This window comes from Teleopsis dalmanni, chromosome X, assembly GCF_002237135.1.
Source record: "Teleopsis dalmanni isolate 2A chromosome X, ASM223713v2, whole genome shotgun sequence".
NCBI classification, from domain to species: Eukaryota; Metazoa; Arthropoda; class Insecta; order Diptera; family Diopsidae; genus Teleopsis; species Teleopsis dalmanni.
The window spans coordinates 94,237,024-94,254,868 of NC_051848.1; the positions used below are offsets into that span (position 1 = coordinate 94,237,024).

General features: G+C 23.2%; 1 pseudogene; it reads left to right on the top strand.

The window, feature by feature from the left end:
* LOC119687892 overlaps positions 1-1,667 on the top strand; it is a 24,452-nt pseudogene extending 22,785 nt beyond the window's left edge.
* Positions 1,668-17,845: the final 16,178 nt, after the last annotated feature.

The window sequence follows — 17,845 nt, forward strand, 5'->3', positions numbered from 1 at the left end:
AGTTGATCATTGTATAAAGCTGTCAATTCATTCAATATAATGTGCATAATTCAATATAGTGTCCGCTTAACACTCGCATCCTTGCAACTTTTGTATCTATTTAATAAGGGTATGCGTTTAGCACAGATGTCCATTAGGGAAAAGCTTTCGTTCAACAGGGTATTCATTATCTTTAGTAGGAGTGTTCGATTAATAGAAATGTCTGTTTAGTTTGCTGAATATGAAAATGCTCATTTGATTATTAGTCTATACTCTTTTCAAATCAAATTAGAGTAATTGTATAGATAATTTACAAAATTTTTTCCTTATTTAAAATAATAATTTCCATTTTAGCTCTGTTATTTCGCGCTATTCACCATTGACTGGAGACTTGCTTGCAAATAGCATGCTTCCGACCAGTCAAATAAGCGGACCATATTGCATTTTTGTTTACAATTTAGCTCCAGAGACAGAAGACAATATCTTATGGCAACTTTTCGGTCCATTTGGTGCTGTACAATCAGTTAAGGTAATACATTTAAAATTTTAATGCATATGTTTATAAACATTAATCACACATATTTTATTTGATTTTTTTTTGAATAGGTTATACGTGATTTACAAACCAATAAGTGTAAAGGTTTTGGATTTGTCACAATGAGTAACTATGAGGATGCTGTACTAGCCATCAATTCTTTGAATAACTATACTTTGGGTAATCGTGTACTCCAAGTTAGTTTTAAAACTAGTAAAAAACCAACGTAATTATTAACAAATTTTGCTGCTGTTGTTTCAACCACCGATGAAACTACTAATGATATAACTGCAAATTCTAATATTGGTGGACGTAAAAATAAATCAAACAATAAATCTAATAACAATCAACAAGGAAACAACAATAGTCAAAGCAATAGTAATGGAAACAACAGTAGTCATCAACAACAACAACCAACAAAACAACAAAACAGCCATAGACGCAAGCAACAACAACCACCAATTTTAACAAATCTTACCAATTTATTACCTACAGGACACTTGTCACATACTCAGAATCAATCTTTAACACAAGCATTAGCTGCAGCAGCAGCTGCAGCAGCCACTACACCGACACAAGCAATTGCAGCTGCAGCGGCTGTAGCTGCAGCTGGTTTACCAAGCAACCAAACTCAATCTCAAGCATTAATCAAGACATCAAGCAAATTTATTTATAATAAACCTCAGAACCATTTTGAGTACATTCAGCAACGTTTGCAACTACAGCATGATTTTGCGCGAATATTGACTAATGTTGCTAGCAGCGCAGTATTGCAACAGCAGCAGCAGACTCAGCAACATAACAATATTCACCATCATCAACAACAGCAAAATCAACGACATCACCATCAGGCACTGGCGCCCCTACATTTCTCCAGCTCATCTGCTGCAGCAAATTTATCCAGCAATGTTGCTGCTGTTGCGGCAGCTACGCGTAATCTTGCACATAATGCAAATATTGCCAAGAATGCATTATCTACTTATCCGCTAAATAATTTCTTCATATAAACAACTTTATTTCCTATCTTGAAATATTTAAGGAATGTAATTGATTTATACAATATTGATTATATCTAAATTGTTTATCAGTTGTAACTGCAATTGTTATATATTTTTTTATTAATTACTAATATAATACAAACATTTTTTTTAAAAATCACATTTTTTTGTCTAAATTTGAATTTATATAATATCATGTTTTTATAATTAGTTTTTCATTTTACAAAAAATTATTCAGCCATTCAATATAATTCGATAATTATTTTTTAAATATAGATTAATTGATATTTAAATTCATATTAATTATTACTTAGTAATTTTTTATTTAATTTGACTTTTTATTTCACTATATGATTAATCTATTTTAACTATAGAAATATTATTTTCTTTAATATAATTATTGCATATAAATAATTATACCAAATAAATTCAATAAATAAGTGAAGTAATTATTTATTTATTTATTTTAATTAAAATTAAATTTTGAATGCCACTGCTGTACTTTTTTTAGTTAATTTCTATTAAATCATTAATCATATTCTTTAACAGATAATTTATTTTACGCATTTCTTAAATTTGGTAAAATTTTTTAACATTATTATTTTTATTTATGGTTATTATTATTTTTTCATATATATTCATTTTCTAAAATTAGTTTTGTATTAGATACTTATTAGTTTCTATGAATTTATATTTTTTAATTTTGAAAATAAACAATATACTAAAATTTTTTTAGTATACATTCTATATCGAATTAAAATATGTAGTATATTTATTATTTATGTACACAGTACACACATATTTTTTTAAGCTTATATTTGTATTTTAATTTACTGCTATATGAATGACTTATCAAAAGTAAAATGGAGAGATTAAATAATGTTAAGGACATTACCCAATTCATTTACGCAACATCGCCTTTTTTTCGATTTTGATATAGGTATATGCGCAAAAATAAAATAGTATGCCATAAAAATAAAAAATATATCAATAAATATATAAATATTTTGCTAAAAAAATTTAAATTTAAATTTATGTAAATGCCAGTAATTGCTCTTGGTTTTTATAAGCTAATAAATACAAATAGTAGCGATTTGGTATCTTTGCAGAAAAAGGAATTTTTTCTCTTCTTGTTTAACAAAAAGGAGTAAATAAATATTCTTATATCTTATATATTTTTTTGAAGTTTATTTTCATATCTGCTGTCCATTCTTATTCTCTAAGACAATCTACATAATTTTTGTTAATAACTTAAATAGATTTTCGACAGTTATTTTTTTGATAAGTACTTTGCAGTTACTTTGCATAAAATAATTTTTTTTTCGAAATCAATTTAATACAAGTATTATAAATCTATTATATAAATAATCTTAAAACTAATACATCAAAATAGCATCAGAGACAACAATTAAAAGTTTAAATTAATTAGTTTTTTAAAAGTTGAAAACAAATTTTTAAAATTTATCTCCAGTAATAAGTTTGTTTAAATATATGTTTAGAATGTGTAGATGCTTTATAATGGAATATAAGAATGTGTATATAATTTAAAAAAATAAACAAGAACACATTATTAAAAAAAAAGTTGTTCCTCTTACATGCAGTCTCTTGTATTATTCTATATTTTTAATATGCATATCAGACAAATTTATGGAAACTAGTTTCAATTAATTTTTATAAGTTTATATAATATTGGTTTTACTGTGTATATAAAACATATGTATAAAAACTAAAATATATTAATTTTCATTAGTTTATATAATACTGTTTTCTGTACTACATATTTTTCGGTTTATTATATGCATTAAACGTTTAAAATAATATTTAAAAACTAAAATTTATATAAAACATAGTATTCTGATTTGTTAATTTTTTAATAACAATATATTCATTTCTTTCAAATTTTTTAATATAACAGTTAGCATAACTATACTGAATAAATATTAAGTAAAATATAATTCTAAAGATGTTATAGCTAGAGAGGTACTAGTTTTCCATATGGTTGTTATAATAATAATAATAAATTCTTGCTGCTAATCTAACTGTTCCAATTGACATACTTTTAGCTAAATTTATTATATTGTTAATTAAGCTTTATTTAAAAGCTTTGTCATGTAGCAAATAGTCGCATATATTCCTTATATTTTTCTAGTTATATGACGTTCTTTAATTCTTTATTAAATATAATTTTATACGGGAAAAAATTTAAAAATTTAAAAAACGGAAAATTAATTAACAACATAAAAGTATCAATAAAAAAAATTTAAAAGTCATCAAATATTATTGTTCTAAATATTTATATAAACATTTTTATATACGGAATATAAAGAATTATTGATTAAAAACTAATTTTATTTTATAAGATTTAAATTATATAATATATATAAAATATAAACTTTTATTAGTGACCAAAATACAAATATTTAAAAGTTTTCGATATTAATTATTTTTTAGTTTCTGAATTTAGATGTTTACATTTTAGTCACTGGTAAACAGTAAACTATAATAATAAACTGATGCCTTGTCATAAATATGTATAAAAAAGATTATTCCCAAAGCTCTGCAAAGTAAATCGTTTCTTCAGCTAACAAAAAAAAAAAGAAAAACAAATCTACAAGCTATTAAATTTATTTACATAGATATAAAAAAAAATTCAGTTAATTATTCGTATAATATAAATTTAAAAAATGTGCATTCTAAATAATCTTTCTCCATATTTTTATGATAGTAATATGCTCCTATATAATATATTTAAATATTTAATATTAGTTTATTTAATAATTTTGACAAACAATATAATTTAAATCTTAATGCCTGCCGTTTTTGCTGAATGAATTATTTAATTATTTAATTATATTTATTTTTTTATCATGGAAAAAAAAATTAAATATTTTCATATAACATGTTTATCCAAAAATTCAGTACTTTTTCTGCGTTAAAAAATGCAACTTGATTTAAATAATTTCTAAATAAAATTTATTGATATTTTTATTTAATTCATTTAAAAAAAATATTTATATTTGTATTATTGTTGTATTGAATCAAGTTATGAGATGTTTAAAATTTAAAATTTAAAAATTGAAGTGAGCAAAGTGTATGTGAAGAGAGTTTATAGTTACTGTTATATAGAATCCAATATTCATATATATATATATATATATATTCGATTTATCAAAATAGAAAAAAAGCAATTAATACACATACACCTGAACAAAAAGTCTTTTTTATTAATTTAACAAATGCACTTGTGCATGTGTTTATTTGTTAAATACATACTTCTTAAATTAATAATGTAATTTTATTATTATATTAAAAACGAACACATTTTATTTTTAAGTCCTTATTGTATGAACAACAATAATTTTTGTTTCTTTATTAACATATGTTATATATTAAAGACAAAACACATTGTTATTTATTAAAAATTTATATATTTTTAATATACATATGTATACAGTAATTTGCTTTAGTTTAATTATATATTTACATCGTCATTAAATAAAAATCCTTCAAAAATGTAAATATTTTAATAATTTTTTTTTTTATGAAATATTTTTTTATCTGTTTTATTTTGAAAAGTTTTGATATTGTTATAAAATTTTTGATATTAAATTGTTCTTTTTTATTATTTATTATTGTTATTTCAAGTAAAATATGTTTATCCAGCTTATATATAATTTATTTAATTTTTATGTAATTTAATAACATTCAAAATTTAATTAGAAACTACTTAGTAAGACCATTAAAGTGATACTTTAAATTAGTAGAGTCAGATCTAATGCAATTTCACTAGTACAGTGGAATCCAAGTATTACAAAGGCGACTCGATCCACGAGATTCCAGTGGGTTTTGTTTAAGGGAATAATTTTTATAATTTTTATAGCTCGCTCTTTTGAACTTTTAAAATAAAAAAATATTTCTATACAATTCATATTAATTATAAAACAACATTCTTCTAAATAAGTGTGAGTTTAGTTATCACATTTGTTGTATTTTAAGAAGACTATTTAAATAATATGTATTTATACAGTAGAAATAATCATGTTTAATATTGACTAATACATTTATTTTAAGTTTTTTTAATACATGTATTCAATTAACTTTCAATAACTTTCAATAACTTTCAATAACTTTCAATAATGAGGAAATGAGGAAATTATAAAGCTGTTATATTATTGTCAATGACATGTTTATGGCTTCGAACACTTCGTTATGTCAAATCGTGATTCGTTAGGATTTCATAAGACTAAGAGAACATATAAATGTTTCAGAAAATATCAGAAATTTGAAAAGAAAATACCGTACTATTTTTCCAAATGTACAGTAAAGAGTTATACTATGTTCAGACATACCTTAATTTCGCAAAAATCTTGATTTTATCTTCGTTTTAGCGAAGTTGAATTGTTTTTTCCATACAAAATTCAGTATTAAGGTTAGAACGAAATTAAAGAAAATGACCTTAGTTTCGTTGAAACGAAGGCTAAAGTTAAGGGACATTTCAAATGCAATTATGTGTTAGATAAATTTTTAGAAAAAGATAAAAATAAATGACATTTTTTTTTTAACTAAATGTTTGTCGCAATTGACTTTGATGCAACCGGGAAAATATTTTGAAAATAGTGCAAATTTTTAAATTTGAATAAAGAGAAAAAATTGCAACCATTATTAACTTAAAAAAAAGCTAATAAAATTACTGGATGCCATACTCTGTAGTTATAATAATCAATTTTTAAAATTTCCCAGACACAAGTGGTAATTTGAGCATATTGAGTATGAACACTTTCGAAATTAACTTAATTTCATTTTTATGAAATTAAGGAAATTTGGCTGTCTGCACATAGTATCAGTCGGAGTGAAATAGCTATACAATAGATACTTTAAAATTTTTAATCGTTTATGCATATATTTATTTAGATGATAAATTGTTTTTGTTATCTATCTATACAGTTTTATCAAGAAGCCTCTCTAAATATCTTGACCTTTTCACAGTTACTTAGTTTGAAATAGATGAATAAAGATCATCTTGGAGATCTGAACTTTGGATCAGGATCACGCACTCACGCTTATTTATATTACAGAAATGTGTTTATTACTTTAAATAGATTCCGTCATTTCAGACATATATTATCTTATAGTGTAGGCAGTTATGAAAAACAACATAGAAAGCTGCGGCAGTACATATTGGAACATTAAAAGAGACTAAAAGTATATTCAATAAAATTTTAATGAGGGATATAATTTTTATGAAATTGAATTAATATATACCATTAATTTTTTAAAATTTTATTTACTTTTAATTCAGTCATGATCAATTATATCTTATATTATGCACATAGACAAAAAATCAAAAAGAAATATTGACTAAATAATACAAAAGCAATTAATTAAAAACGAAATAATAATTTTAGAATAAACGACGACATGGATACAAAGAAAATATTTTCGAATACAACGAATAAATTTGTAGGAATTTATTAATAAAAATAAACACCATAAAAACAACAACACCATGCGTAACAAAAGAGTTTCAGAAACATCGGATTTAAATTTAATTCAATTAATTTAAATTTAATTAAAAACTGCTAAAAAAAATGATTATAATATATCTGTAATTAAAAATGTATCCATAAAACAAAAATAAGACATACGTTCATAAAATCATATTATCTTAAGGCAAAGCTTCTATAACTTTCATGTTTATTCATATTTATTTTTTCAGTTATATTCATATAGAATTCACTAAAACCAAACATTAAAATTCTTTAAATCTAAACAGAAGTAGTCTTTAATGCCTTCAATAATGCCAGTTGAATAATAACTACTCTAAAACTTGTGCTGACACAGAAATAAAGTTAAAGTTATTATCTCTTTGATTAAGTACGATTTAAGATAAACATCAAATATTAGGAAATTACTTTTCAACTAATATTTAATTCAGATGCACTCCTGGCGTAAATTAGTGCCTTTGTTTGCGGCACTCTGATTTCTAATATCAGGCAAAAGTTTGGTGTTAAATTGATTGACAATCAGTTGGTGTTGGTGGTACAGCTTCTGCTCTATCTAACTAGTATGTAAGCGCCGTTTTCTTACCACACACCGGGAGATAACGATTTGGAATTAGTGTTTTCATTTAAAACTAGCCAGAGCGGCGAATAAATGTGAATATAATTTTAAGATTTTTATTGCGAATGTCGTTAGACTCATTAGTACGCAAACTTCCAAAGTCCAGTTTTTGTAAGTCCTGTCTTTTTCTTCACTACAGCTTCAGTAATTCTGGTTAAAAAACGCTTAATTTTTTGACTTAAGTGGCTATTGAGTAATGACTTACTACAGGGTAGTCGTTACCAATTAATTGTAACTTGGCTTAATGAAAACAAATTTTAAGAAATAGTTTTAAATAAGCTTTTTGGAAATTTTTTATAAAATCGAGGCTGAAGATGCCGTAATTCTTGTTTGCCTAATTCATTTCTCAGTTCCTTGGAATACAAATCAATGGAATTGTTTACTCACAGATATTAGTCAGATATTAGTTTGGCACTACACAACCAGCATTGGTTTTTATTTTGCTTGGAGAGTAAGGAGAGTAAGGTTATAAGTAATGATGTTATATTATGTGAAGTAGTTTAGATGAGTCGGAAAAGGATGCTTTAAAACTACTGTGTGATGAAGTCATTAACATATGTATAGTCACTGTTAGTCTTGAATTTAAATTACTCCAAGACGGACTTAATGATAAATATAATTTTTTTTTTGTATCATTCAAAACACATAATGCTTTAAAAATATTGTTTTATGTATAATAAATCAGTAAATTTAAAAAACTTAATTCAAAGCCAATTGGAAAGGAAAAAAAATTTTGTATTTATTGCAGATGAATGGAAGGACACATTAAAATATGAAAAACTAAGTTATAAAATTAAAAAATAATAATTAATTATTAAAATGCTGAAGAGTTATATATAAAGAAATACATGAAGTACAACATGCATATGCTAAATAAAAATAGATTTTCCATATCATCCAGTACATACAGAACAAAAACATAGAACATAAAACATTTCATGTTTTTGCTGCAGAGAACTATCTACAGCATGCGTTATACTGTATTATAGTTTTTATGTAAGCCGAATGCTCGAAGAGGTTGTTAGTAATAGATATCCTGCTTTAATACTTTTACCACATTATCGAAAAGAGGGCATGTAATTTTTTATCTATCCATAATTTTATTGTTGAACAAAAAAAATCAACTAAATTACTTGGAGTATAAAACTTTGGACTATGACTAATAAATTTTCAGCAAAATTTTACCATATAATATATATATGGATAGTAGTGAAGGAATATTAGTCTCACACATGATTTTATTTTAATGTAATAAAAGAAAGAATTTATACTATGAGGCAATTAATAGATTTATATAGACTTGTATACATACTGAAAGATGATGCAAACAATATAAAAATATTTTATAACAAATAAAGAAATGACTTAATAGTCAAATTTAATAAAATATATAAATAAGTAAGAAATTATTGCAATTACATAGGCAATATTTAGATGCAATAATAAAAAATAATAAAACTATATATTAATAATTATTTAATGAAAACCTTTAATTAAAATTTACACATAATAAAATAATAATCACAAACATTATTTAAATAATATATATAAATATATACAAATAAAAGTAATAAAAATAAAAATGATATTAATATTAAAAAGTATTAAGTCTATAAAAAATACAATGTCTGAAAAAAATAGTAATTAAAAAATAAATTAATTAAAATAAATTGAAGACAAGCATGAAATTTGACATAAATAATGAAAAGTGCATTATGTTATATAACAAACAATTAACTTAAAAAAAATGTGGCAATGGTTATGTGTAAGAAATATTTACTACATAATTCACAAATTCAAATAAACAAAACAGTGTAATAATTATAATGAAATAAAGATAATAATCAAAATATTAAATTTATGTCTATTATATATATTAATATTATATAACTGATTTATTTATAATATCAAAAGTAATAGGTACATGCCAAACAAATATATAATAAGGAAGAATAAGTAACAGAAACTTATATACAAAATAATATAAATGTTGCAAAAACTAGTAAACTATATACTAGTAAATAAATAAAAATAAACAACAAAAATACATGAAAACAGATTCAATAACACATAACTAAAAAAATAATTTAAGTTAAGCGATTTAAAAAATCGTCATAATGTATGAATATCTAAAATTAGTGACGTGAAATACTGTCATATAACGTAGTATTAACTCTTGTTGTAGTATAAGAGTTTTATAACTCTTTTTCTGTGACAAATCAAAATATTTATGACGGTCTTATATCTATTTTAATTTTAATATTTTTGGTCAATTCTATTTTTATTTCATACACATCCGTGTGTTCGATGTAATTTTAAATTTTATTTCAATTTATTAAAATGTTCAATATTTTGATATTCTTTGTTGCTCATCTTCAGGAACTATTTACAATATATATATTACAGAAAGTTTTCGAATAGCAAAGAAAGAAAGGACAAACACAATAATTTATTTAATTTAGTCCGTAAATAATTTGTTTGGACAGCAAGTACCAGGCTTAGAACTTGTGCCTGTCAAATTAGAAGCGATGACTAATCGTGTTTATCCACAAGTAGCCAAGGCTGCATAAACCTTCAGTGCTCTAGTTCCAGGTTTTTGGTCACTTTTTTTGGTAAGTGCTTTGGTTAATGTCACTAATTAAATAAAAAAAGTGGCTTCCTTGCCATTATAAAGAAAGCGTTGCTTTTTCAGCAACACTAATACAAACTTTATATATATTATATATAAAAATATGTACCGCAAACAATATATAGAAATCTTGTGTCTAATTATGACAGATGACTTTATTTATATATTCACGAGCACAATTGTCGATATCAGTTTTGTAGCTCGGCTTTGTATTATTTTGGACTTTAAGAAAGTGGTCAATTTCCAAAATATATGTCTTATTTGAATGGTTTTAGAGATTTTTTTTTGTAACACATTGTGACGACGTTGCGCTTCGATTAAATGGACAATGAATAACAATACTTAATTAAAAAATATGTTTATTAAATAAAACTAAATTTAAAAAAGAATTAATTATAATAAACATTTGCTAAAAACATAGACTAATTTTATTAAAAATTCAAATTAAAATAAAAAAAAATGTCGGAAACAACTACCATCGATAAATAAAAAACGATATATATTAGAAACAACAAAAAAGAAGTAAAAAAAAATAAATGATAGTAATAATTTAATAAAAAATAAGTTAAGAAAATAAATGTACAACATAATAATATTATATAAATAATATATAATAATTAATAGTTAAAATCAGTAATTAAAAATATAGTAAATAATAATTATAAAATGCTAATTAAAATAATTTCACGAAAAGAAAAAAAGAAATGAAACTGACAAAAAATATGAAAATGATCTAAAATTTATTATAAATGTTCATAATAATAATTGAAAAAATTAATGACACACACATATATATATAAAAATAATATATATAAAACAAATATTAAAGGCGATACTATCTATGAAAGCAATAATAATAGTAATACGATATTTTGAAATAACAATTTATACAACAATTTACATGAAAAATTAATAAAATATGTGAAATTAAAAATAGTATATAGAAACTTATAAACATAATTTTTAAATAAGTTCTTAAATAAGTTAATAAATTTAAATATACTAGAAATGTTAAATAAATGAATGGTGCTTAAAACAATATAAACAAAAAATAATAAGAAATAAAACTGATAATAATAATTATAATATTAAAAAGATTTTAAAAAAGTGTGCTAACAATGAATACATTGTCTTTTTTTTATCATAAAAAAGCAAATTACCTTATTGTATTAAAACAGTTTTGATATTAAATTCATATAAAATTGAATTTGAAAAAATAGTTTAAAATTAAAAAAAAACCTTTTCTTTAAAATAAATTAAATTAAATTGAGAAAATTTTTAAAAACTAATTCATTTATAACTTAAAATGTACCAAAAAGGGTGCATTTTTTAAAAACATTTTATATTAAATTATATTAGGAAGAATTGCTTATAACTCAAATGAGTTAATTGGTGTGAATATCTTAATAGGCATATTATCTTAATAAGCTGATTTTTAGAAATTAGAGAATTACAAAAACAAAAAACAAAATATAAAAGAAAATGTTTACGAAAATAATAATGCAAATCAATGAAAATATGAAAAATTGACCTTTCCCTCCAATAGAACTGCTCTCTGTCTTTTACCAGAATGGTTCTATATATATGGTTCTATAAAAAAGAAAAAAATATACGTAAACAAGAATTAAAATGCATTAATTTATATATGAAAATTGATTGTAGTAAATTTTTATTATTGAAGCGTCATTATTTATTAATCTAAATGTCTTTAATATTGATAAATTAATACCATGTTTATTCGTAATGTTAGCAAAACAAATTAAGGTGTTAAATAGATTATAAAGGGCTTTCATTGCAACTGATAAAACTCATTATAACTTTAATTTGATTTTAATTACATTTAAAAAAAATTTTTTTTAAAATACAATTTTTTAAATTATTTTGCCACAATTATAATACAATTTAAATCCGATTAAATTATATTTTATCGGAAAGACAATCAGTCATCTTTAATCTTGACGCCATCGGTGAAGATGAAAACAATAAATTTGCGAAAGCTTCAATATACTGATCTACTAACGATAAAAGATAGTAAAATGATTTATCTTAAGTTTTCAAAAATATTTGAAAATCGACTTTCATGTTTAGTTAAAGAAAACAACTATTTAGTAGAAAAATGCACCACTATAAAGTTCGTCCAATATTAAAGGTGCTGATAATTCATCGCTTATATTCCCACAAGAAATAAACAAAGGATCGTAAAAAAATTCAAATTTGTCTATATCGGCTCTTCCCATTAATTCGTAGCTCAACTTTACTTTGTTTCTTCCGTTATCTTTTGTAGAAATCTGGACCAATCCACTTCTATTTTCAATACATTATTTGCATGATAATCTGTGGTTGGTTAAACTATAATTCAGTGTTAGGTTAGAATACTCGCAGACTGGGATGCTGCATCAGCGATGCTGGTGCATACTCCTGCGATTACTGTTATACGAAAGTGAAATATTATTGTTGCTGTTAAATCATCTAATTTTGATGTTCAAAAATATGCTAAAGAACTTTAAAAAAATTTGACGAGTGTTTGTTTTCTATGCAGGTTATAAATCTGTTATCATTATTACCAATCTAATTACACATCTCATAATAAATTTTCTTAACTTATTGTTTTTTCTAACGTTTATAAGTTCTTGTTTATATAAGTACTAGTACTTTACAATGTTTAAGCACCATCGTACTTTCCAAATAGCTTACTACGACTGATCTCAGGATCGAACATCAAAATGTCTAGTCCGTAGTTTCAGACAGTTTGAAATATATGTGATTATGTAGTAAGTACACACTTTTTGAGAGTATTTTTATGTCGAATTTTTTTAATAAATGTTTTTCTTCACTTTACGTTTTTCATTTCTTTACCGGGTTTAAGATATATACCTACATAGGTCACTTTTTATGTGTGTATCATTGCAAGCTTCAAACACATGTCTTGCTGTGCCAATTTATTCCTTACAGAACTTAAAAGTTTCATTAGAGTAATTTCGCAGTTTTATAAGGTCATAATTTTATCTTGTTATAGTTCCTCTATTAATTTTTAAGTTGTTCTTAAATCAATTTAGTTTGAAAATTCCAATAAGTGATTTTTGTCACATTAGCATTTGTAAATTATAACCTCATCTTTTTCCATACTTTTTTCTGAATGATTTAGCAGATATACTCTAAGCTCAGCAAGTTTTGTGGTTTATAAGCGGCGAAGCTCCTCCATTCCAGGTCTCATTCGCAGAACAAATAGGATCTATATATGCCTATTTTGAATAAGGATGTTCAGCTTGTAGTTATTATTTAAATAAACTATTTAGCATGTTTATTTGTATTTTTATTTTCATAGTTTTGCGTTTATAAATTTATACTTAATATATTATTTTGAAGAAGGTTAAAGTAATGAAAATATCACAGTACCTAAAGAATATCTTGCTACTGTGCTAGTAATGTTTCAGTATTTCTAGAAGCATTGTTATCATCAAATAATTGAGACTCAATTAGAGCTGAAGCTTGTTGTGATACTTGAACTTAGGTATTTAAAAATAGTCTGCCCAGAGAATAAACATTTCCAATAACAAAACTTAGAGGTTCTACTGTGTAAGCTGTGCAAAATCCAATCAACAAGTCTACATTTTTTAGAATGTTGTCTTTAATCAAAGATAGCTAAAAAGTGACATATTGTCATAAATGTTTTAAAGGTTTTATTCACACTTTTATAATAGTTTCGAAAGTAATATATTCTGGTGACCCAGTAATATAAACAGAAAACTTGAAAATTTATTAAATATAAAAAAAATTTATTATGCTATTGTTCATCTGTCCCTTTGTAGAGATTAAAAATTTCGTTTTAAAAATCTTTAAAAGAAATTAGTACACCAACTAAAAAAATTATTCAGCAAAGTTGATTGAATTGAATTAACTTTAATAGTTCTCTACAAGATATTTTAAAATTATTTGTGTCACAAGTATCTTACTATTTAGAACTTAGTAATTAGTCCTAACGATATACAATAAGGTTTTTCACGACATTTCAACTAGGCGATAAAACCAAGTATATGTACTATAAATGTACAAGTAAATGCGCTGTTATTACGTTACTCAGTTGCCCAGATCATTATACTAGGTTGTGAATATCATTAATCAATAGTTTGTAAAATTAACTGAAGATGACAATTTTAATATAGCATTCTAAACTCCATGTAATGTTGTACCACTTTTTTTTAATATTCTTCTTATAAATAACAAGTTTTTTGTATAATACCATCAAGGCTAAAATTGATGTTAGGCTGACTGATTAGATTAATGATTTCAAGCAGCATCACAAAACGTCAACCATCGGCTTCAGAGCACTATCATATAGTGGTCAAAAAACTGATGGAATTCTGGATATTATAAAGTCATTTAACTCTTATTTTAATAAGTCGACGATCAGATAAGGCGTGTCACCACCTTGTTGATATCAAAAGCTCTTCAGATCATTTTTATATTTTCTTGAAAACAAGGAATTTTTCAACATGACTGTGGCGTTTGCGTGAATTATAAATTCGAAAAGTTTATGTGCTGGTAAAGTCTACCGTGGTCAGTGTATGCTTCAATTTCTGAGGTCTCGATTGAAATCAGCTTTTCTGCTACCGCCTGGTGAATTTATGATACCTTTTTCATTTTGTTTCGAAAGTCCACGATTGCAGATTTAAAAATAAAAACTGTTCCAACATATATATAGTAACGTATCTATTCTTATATAGATTTGACTAAATTTTGAGAACTTTAGTTGACTGATTGTTTACAATAAGAATAGCTAAAGTTTGGTAATCCATATAACGCGGCTATCAGTTGCAATAAGTATACTTGAAAAAATTAGTTAAATTAAAAGTTTGAAATCCTTTATTATTAATACATTAAGTATAAACTAAAAATTTTAACAGTATTTAAAGATGAATCGAAATTACTACATATAATTATAATCTACTTTATATTTATTATACTTCAACTATATTGATGTTGTGTATTTCGAAATTTTAATGTTTATTAGAATCAACAATTATAAAAACAATTATTAATATCTTAAGAAATTTAAATAAATTATAAATAAACAAAAGAGGTATTGCGATTAAAACAATTTATATGTATACGGAATTTTTGCAGTATTATGAAACCACACATAAGTTAAAAAATTAAATGTTTATATTATTAAAAAATAAATAATATATGGCTTCATTATTTGTATTTTATTCCATATGATTATATACATTTACAAATATGTATTATGAAGAAATAATATTTACACATAGTATATATTCAGCTGTATTCTTGATGTTGCAATTTATAAAAGTTAAAAAAAATTAATAATTATTATATTAGCGGAAAAAAATTTTTTTAACATAAGTTTTTTTCATTTTAATATAATATTCATTAGAGTAAAATATATCTACGTTTTTCTATAAGTGCTTGACTGAAGATATTTATAAAATAAAAGAAAGTGCTTGCATATAAATAAAACTGATACAAGATAATATATACGTATGTATATACATTTATTAATTTTGAAATTAACATATACTAAATGTTTCTAGAGACACCAAATTTATGTTTATACTCTAACTAATTATACATATATAAAATATTATTACAAAAAATTACAAAAAATATAAAAGCAAACAAAAAAATGTAAATGAAAAGAATAAAAAAAATTAATAAAAAAATTTTATGGTAACAAAATATTATAACAAAATTTCATATTACAATAGAATATAAAAAAAATTTTTTTAAGTCTTTATAAAAAAGTATATATATATATATATATATATATATATATATATATATATATATATATATATATATATATATATACATATACACGTATTTATATATATATATATATATATATATATATATATATATATATGTGTGTGTGTGTATATATATATATATATATACTTTAAAAAAAAGTATATATGGTTTATATATATATATAAATCCGTATATATGGATGTGAAACAAAACAGGAAATTTTTAAGAATTTTATTTGTAAAATAAATTTAATAAAATAACATTTATAATTAATATTTCGCACAATAATTATACAAAACCATACGTAAAGAAAGAGGCTAAATATGTATAAACAAATGACATTGAAATAGTATGTGAAGAAAACAATTTTTAGAATATTATATGTAATTTATAAAAATTTAAAATAAAAAAAAATAAGTATTAAATAATGTTAACAAAGTAAAATGCGCATATCTTAAAAATACACACACATACATAACTACTCGCTCCACTAAAAAAATTTGAAAATAAAATTTTATCAAAATGAATGGCATTTAAATATAAGTAATTTTGTTAAATGTTCACTTTTGTACTTTTACACTAGAACGACAACAAATAATTGAATTGAAATTAATTACTTATAATTAAAAATAATTATAGATATAAGATACATAATTGTTTTCCAAGCTTGAAATAATTAAAAACAAAGTTCTTTAGTATGTCGTAAATTATGTGTTTAGAGATATTTAATATTAAATATTAATTATATATTAATTAAATATTATATACTATTATTGCTTGCGTATATAACAATTTTAATATTAAAATATTTATATATTACTTTTATTTTTCGGTTTTCAATTTAATTAATTAAGTTTTTATAATTTTGTTTTTATTTTATGCTTAATATTTTTGAATCAATTAATATTTGATTAATCATGAATAATTATTAAAGAAATTTTAGACTATCGTAGATTAATTGGAAGATTGGCCTGTCTTCTGAGTTTTCTATTCTCTTTACAAATTATTCAAATAAATTATTTTTATACTTATAATATATTTTCTTATCTTTATACATATTATTTATTATATGCGAACGAAATAGCTCTTGTTGTTAGCTACTTGCTTATGGTCGAAGTATAATAGTATTTTATGCTCTTCCATAAAAGAAAAAGTCTGGACATTATTTCTTATAAGTAGTGTGTACCAGTATTAAAAATTAATTTTCAATTAATATAAAACATATACACAATTTTTAAAAATAATTTTTAAAAATTTTATTATTCTATATGCAAGTGTTATTTGTAACTAATCTTTACTTTTTTGAGAAGTACCATATGAGTCTAAATGTTTTTAAAATGAAATAAATAATGAAAGGATATTATATAACTTTCCAAGTTTTCAACGATTACAAGTTTTAATCATATTAGGGACTCTTCTTAAAGTCCAATTTTTATAGTTCTTAGTAACAACTAAGGACTATATGCTTAACATGAACAATTTCCAAGCTAGCATTCGTACTTAAAATTATTACTGACATTTTTTTAAACCTAATATGTGGTGCATGTAGTTTCTAGTGTTACTAGATCCCGAAGTCTTCCATATTCCTGGTTGTGTATTTTTTATAAGGATATTGACGCTAGTAATACATTTCTAACAATCCTAAAACAAAATATCTGGTGACAACATTATAAAACATAAAATCGTTAAATATACTTATGGGTTTCAAAGTTACGCTTCAGGGTAACTTAAAGTTACGCTTCAATTAAATGATAGGCGTGTTCTTCTTTTAATCACGCTTTCCTTTTAACAGAGATCGTATACAAGTTGTTTCTT